Raw genomic sequence first — 5,947 nt, 5'->3', positions numbered from 1 at the left:
GGCCGAGTTCCTCGAGTGGGGTGAGTGACCCTCCGCGCCCTCGGCCCCGCCGCCGGCCCGCCGCGTCATCCTGTGCCCGGAGCACATTCTCCGTCCCCTCTCCCCCCGCCGGGCCGTCGCCCCGGCCGCTTCCTAGACCCACCCTTCGAGTCTGGAGATCGTTTCCTGCGGCGCTCCTGGGATATCCGCCCCTTGCCCCTCGCCCCTCGCCCTTGGGGTCCCCGGGAGACCTGAGCGCCTCTTCTCGTCCCCAGACGTGGGTGCGTCATCCTGTGCCCGGAGCACATTCTCCGTCCCCTCTCCCCCCGCCGGGCCGTCGCCCCGGCCGCTTCCTAGACCCACCCTTCGAGTCTGGAGATCGTTTCCTGCGGCGCTCCTGGGATATCCGCCCCTTGCCCCTCGCCCCTCGCCCTTGGGGTCCCCGGGAGACCTGAGCGCCTCTTCTCGTCCCCAGACGTGGGTGTCGTGCCTTTTGCCGCTCCGGGCGCCCCATGGGTCCTTCCTTGTGCTCAATCCTCTGGGAGCCGAGCCCTGACGGCCCCTCCCCGGTGACATCCTGTCCACATCCCCTCGGTGTCCAGGCCCTGGATAACCCTTTTCCTCTGGCACCTCCAAGGGAATTTTGAGGTTACAAGCCTTGTTTTTACATACGCCATACAGGAGCAAATTGACAGTTTTTTCCTTCGTCGTAAATGTGCCACACCCTTGTTGATATTTGGGCAGTAGCTAGGACTATCACTTAGAAACTTTTTTTCATCTGATATTTGAGTGCTGTCTCGTAGTTCATCAGAGATCTATAATGCTGTAATTATCGATCAGCTGATCTATTATGCTTTATTAGGACAAAAATTTGATTAAGCCATATAGTGATTCCCAAGACCTTCTCAAGACCTTCGGATCCCTCACCTACAACCAATGGTAGGAGGAAGCAAGGCCTAGGTGTAGGCCAAACCCAGTGGACATCTTCCTTGGGTCCTGTGCGTCATTGGTCTAGCTCTGTGCAGTTTGAACCGGAAACTTGTAATCTTTGGGGCTGATAAAGCAGGTATTTGCATGAGTAGACAAATAAATGTGTTCCATATTCAGCTCTCCTGCACTGCACATAGTAACTGGAATTTGGAATTTTGTTTACACACTAAAACTTAAATTGCAGTATTTAAAGGGCTTCTGCATGTTGCTTCTCAGTGAGATGTTACTTCGTGCTTGTGGGAGAGCCTGTGTGCTTTGTTTCATGGGACCACCATTCTTGGTCCCATGAGAGACCAAGGAACCACTTACTATAAGGGAACATAAATTGGGAGTACTGCCTTTCCGGGTTTTTTATCAGTGACTTACAGCTGGGTAATTAACTGACTTCACAGTTGCTTTGAAGGGAGATGTTTGGTGCCTGTTTTGATCTGAGCCTTCTTAGTATTGTGTTTGCCATTCCATTCTGAGCACTGGATCTTGAAATGCAGAGAGGCAGGTGAAATATATGTGCTAGAGGAGGAAGCAGAGAGAAGATTGGCTAACCATAGAGGCAGGTCTCCTGGCCAGAAGGCTGGGCGCTGACATCACCAGGATCCCATTGGCTTCTGGTTTTCTGGAGGAAGCTGTTTCTCAGTAGGTGAGGTCAGACTACTCCATATGTAGACAGAAGCTGGGAGCAGTAATATAGACATATTTTCAAAATTGGCTCTTGGAAATTGTGAATACCAATAATTTCATTCTGCTAAGAACTTAGTTTGCCACAGAAGTGTAAATTTTACAGAGTAGAATGGGCTTAAATATACAGTGGCATTTTAATGAAGTAGTCACATATTTTAGAAATTTGCATTGTTCTGTTTTGTATGTTAATATAGCCACCAGTGTAACACCAAAGTATTGTGTTGTTAGGTAAGCTGAGTGTTCGGTTTTGCTTGTAATTGCCTAGTTATTTTGATGGGAAGCAAAGAATGGTTTAATAAAACTTTATAGCACATTATTATTTATCCTACTTTCCAAGTGGCAATGCATCTAGGCTGCAGCCTGTGGATCATCGAGTTTTTGGATTCACTACGCTGATCTTTGAGACCTCTCTGATTTATTGCTTCCTGTCATACAGAAAGCCAGCCTCTCTACTCACTTTCTAAATCTTATTAGGTATCTAATGACATTATGTAGAATTCATGAAATTTTAAGAAGAAAAACAGCTTGATTCAGCCCAAATTTTGAGATTTACTGGGAATTTTGAAGCAATTTGGAAAATATAAGTAATACAGCTTTTCAGTTTTAAAAGAAGATTATTTCTGGCTCTTATTTTCTTATTGCTGCAAGTGGTTACATGGGGTGAACCATCTCAGCTTTCATTGTACGGTTTGTTTTTGTTTTTGTTTTTGTTTTTGTTTTTTTTGGTAGTGCCCATTGAATTCAGGACCTTGCGCTTGCAAGGCAGGCGTCGGAAACACTGAACTAAATCCCTGGCCCCATTTTATGATTTTGTCTTTAATTCTCCTTTCATTATGTTTATAGTTTGATTAGTTTCCTCTAGGAAATTCTGGACCTTAATTAAAAGTTGGAAATATCCTGTTTTGGATGTGTATTTCTTTAAGCTATTTTTTAAAATGTAAATTTGATACCACTTAGAAGCAGAGCATATGAACCACTTTAAAATTTCCATTAGTAAATAAAATAAACATAACCCAATGAGGTAAATATGGTGTCGTTCATCTTTGTTATAGAAAAGGCCTTTTCATGTGTGAAGAGCTCAAGTGTATCAGCTAGTGTCATATTTGAATGGAGCTGACATTTGAAATCTCAGCCTGTCGCCATGGGACAGGATGGGCTACCGCAGTGCTCCACCGTGGCCCCGATGCAGTGTGCTGACCAGGAAGTAGGTCAGGAGGTGTAGACAGGCATCTTGGAGTAGAGGCTCTCCAATTCCTGTTCCCTGGCATCATCTTTTACTGTGTACTTTCTCTTGCAGAGAAGAACTAATCTTCCCAGGCCTCTGTTTTTTTTTTTTTTTTTGGTGTTCTCTGTAGATACAACCTCCAATAGCTGTTGGGAGTGTGTGGGAGGCTGCTGAGTTGCTAAGTAAGACTTACCTGATGGTGCTACACATCTCCAATCGCATTGAAAACTTACTGGTTTCTCTGGATAAAATGTGCAATGTAGGAATATTTAAAAAAAATTTTTTTTGGTGTTTAATAAGACCCAGCTTACAGGGAAATAAAGGATTGCATGATAAGACTTAGGTTAATATAATATAGATATTATAAATAGCTCTTTGAAACTTGTGTTGATGCTTACTACATGGTGTGAGACAGGACACTTGAAGCCATTAAAAATTAACAAGTATGCCTTGCTTTTTCTCTCCTCAAGCCTCTTAATGGACCGCTGGGCTTTGCTGGGCTTTGAGGGGGAACAGCAGTGTCTGTGCTATCTTTAAATAAAAGTAGAGTTGAAGGGTGGTTCTTACTTAGAGTACCCTGTGGGCTGCCGGGAAGAGCGTGCTCTAGGAAGTGAGTTGCTCTTCTCAGGCGACTCAGGTGAAGTCCAAGACCGCGAGCACTGAGGACTGGCAGGGTGCTCCTGCCTTGCATGTCCTGTGTCCTCCCTGCTGACATCAGTGATGCTGCCTGCAGGCTGTGGGCAGGATTGCTACTTCCAGACTGTGGTAAACAGGCGGAGATGATCACCCTGGCATCTTGGTTGGGAGCAGAAAGTAGGTTCTGAAACTGATGAAATTAAAGACTTTTGCTGCAGGAGACCACATACAGCTTCTTTTTTTTTCAATCAAGAAGAGGATGTATAAAATAAAAAGAAATTTTGAATGAATTAAAAATACCCTTACTTACATTGTAACCATGTTATCTTGTCCCAGACTCCATAACAACACCTTAGGGCCCTTTGAGGTTTTGTTCTTGGATTTCTAGGATGTGGGATGACGGGATTTTAAGGTTTCTTTTAATTTCCATGGGAAGCCCACATTCATGTCTTCTTCTTGATGAAATTTGAGAAGAACTGCACACTTTTCTCTGTCTAAAATCAAGAGATTCACTGTGTTTGGGGGTGGGTGGACACTGGTAGGATGACACATACTGAGTTCAAGGCCAGCCTGAAATGCATAGTAATACCCCGTCTCAAAAAAACCAAACATAAATAAATCAAATCAAATCATTAGTGTTTTCACAATATGGTAATCTTCTCTCTCCCTTTAACCAAAGGCTTCCATCACTGAGGTAAGCCTTCAGCCCCCTACGTGTATGGTAATCTATTGGAACCTTTAATGTATTTAAAATCTACCAGAAAAGCATTTTATGTGCAAATAAAATAGATACTACTTATGAGGTAAAGTCTCTCTTCCCAGTTTGATTTTAAACAGTCTGTGTTGAGAATTAGAGTTTTTGCTCAGTTTTATTGATTGGTTGGTAACAAAATTGTTTCTAGATTAATTTCCAAAAAGGGATTGATTATATAATAATGTGGAGTTTTTTGTTGTTCTTAGGAATGAGTTAAGAGATTCAAGGAGAAGTTTGAACTAAATCATATAATTTCATTCAGACTCTGTCCTTACCTGGCACCTCCTTGGAGAATGCAGGAACATCAGAGGTGATGCCTGATATTATTGAGCTGATAGCTCCTTGACCATTGGAGGACTTGGGGGTTTTGAGAGATTGTGTTACATGCTCCCGTCCCTCTCCTCACTCTTCCTTAGTAAGCCATTTATGAGCAAGCTACCTCCAGCCAGGTGTCTCTCCCCACACAGCCATGGTCAGACTCAGGTTCCTTGCCGTCACCAGCTTTGAAAGATCTGTTTATTTTTGCCTTTTCTTTCTGTTCCATCAGTAGTGTCCTCACTGAAGTACTCAGGCTTTAGACTTGAAATGCCTTTCCTGCGGGAAGTTTAGACAACCTCTGTGAGATCATTCTCACGGCTTTTCATCTCATCACTCCACCTTTCAAAAGCTTCTATTGTGGCTTCACATTCTGGTGCCTTTTTAAAACTCAGGTCTGAAATTCACAGGCCAGTGTTCGAAATTAAAATTGGCCTAAAAAGATACATGTGATCTTAGTTTTAGAAGTTAAGGTTAACAGCATGCCTGACCATACTCTGTGGGGTGATTTTCTTTGAATATAATTTTATCTTTACTAGCATGACATTTCCTTAGTTTGAAAAGCCAAGTAGTACTACTGAGTGGTAACACAAAGCAGCAGTCCCCTGCTCCTGTGTGCTCTGGGCTTGGGCTTCCCAGTGACAGCCACTTTTTACTCCTCTGTTTCTGCTGCAACCATTGAGTTGGGATTGCATTCAGCTGTGGGTAGTAGAAATAAGAACCAGGTAACAGGCCCTTACATAAAATCAAGGTTGATTTCACTCTTGTAGCACCGAGATCGGCACAGTCCTTGGCTTGCAGGACACTGGTCCAAGAAGTGTCTGGGGCCTGGGCCTTGTGTCAAGTCCAGCTACCTCCTCAGGTGGTGGTCTGCTCTTCCACATACTAGGTGGCAGAATGGAGGTGTGTGCTACTTTGGTTGTAGGTGGTTGTTCCTCCCTCAGATCCATGTTTCAATATAGCTTGTACTGTTAATTTTTGATTTTTCTGTCTTTCCCCTGTGCTGGAGATTGACTCCAGGGCCTCGCACATGCCAGGCAAAGGCTCTGGCTGAACTGCACCCCCAGCTCTGATTTTCCCATCATAGACGTTATCTGTTGCAGTGTGGAAGAGAAGGCTGCAGGACGCCTGGACAGCCTTCTGCTTTTTTCTTTTTTTCCCAAATATAATTTAGGTTAATTTGATACCCACTGTTGCCATTCTTACCATTAGGTGAATATCATCACAATTAAACCACCAAGCATACAATTAATTCCTGTTCTTAACTTACAGGAAATTATTTTTGTGTTAGTGGAATTCCTTCCTTTAGCTTGCTTTTCAGTAGATAGGAATTTTATCCCTGGCTTTTTATTTATTCATTCATTTTTTTT

General features: G+C 43.6%; 1 protein-coding gene across 1 annotated transcript in view; it reads left to right on the top strand.

Moving 5' to 3' along the window:
- Positions 1 to 6: 6 nt before the first annotated feature.
- Cdc42bpb (CDC42 binding protein kinase beta) overlaps positions 7 to 5,947 on the top strand; it is an 83,927-nt gene continuing 77,986 nt past the window's right edge. The window contains exon 1 of the mRNA XM_033766825.1: positions 7 to 20. The gene's annotated coding sequence lies outside the window, so the exon portion shown is untranslated. The remainder of the gene's footprint in view (positions 21 to 5,947) is intronic.

The sequence above is a fragment of the Fukomys damarensis genome, unplaced genomic scaffold (genome assembly GCF_012274545.1).
Source record: "Fukomys damarensis isolate Sample0158 unplaced genomic scaffold, DMR_v1.0_HiC HiC_scaffold_21, whole genome shotgun sequence".
Classification (NCBI taxonomy): Eukaryota; Metazoa; Chordata; class Mammalia; order Rodentia; family Bathyergidae; genus Fukomys; species Fukomys damarensis.
Note: the sequence above shows the minus strand (reverse complement) of the source record. Positions and strands in the feature narration are given on the sequence as shown.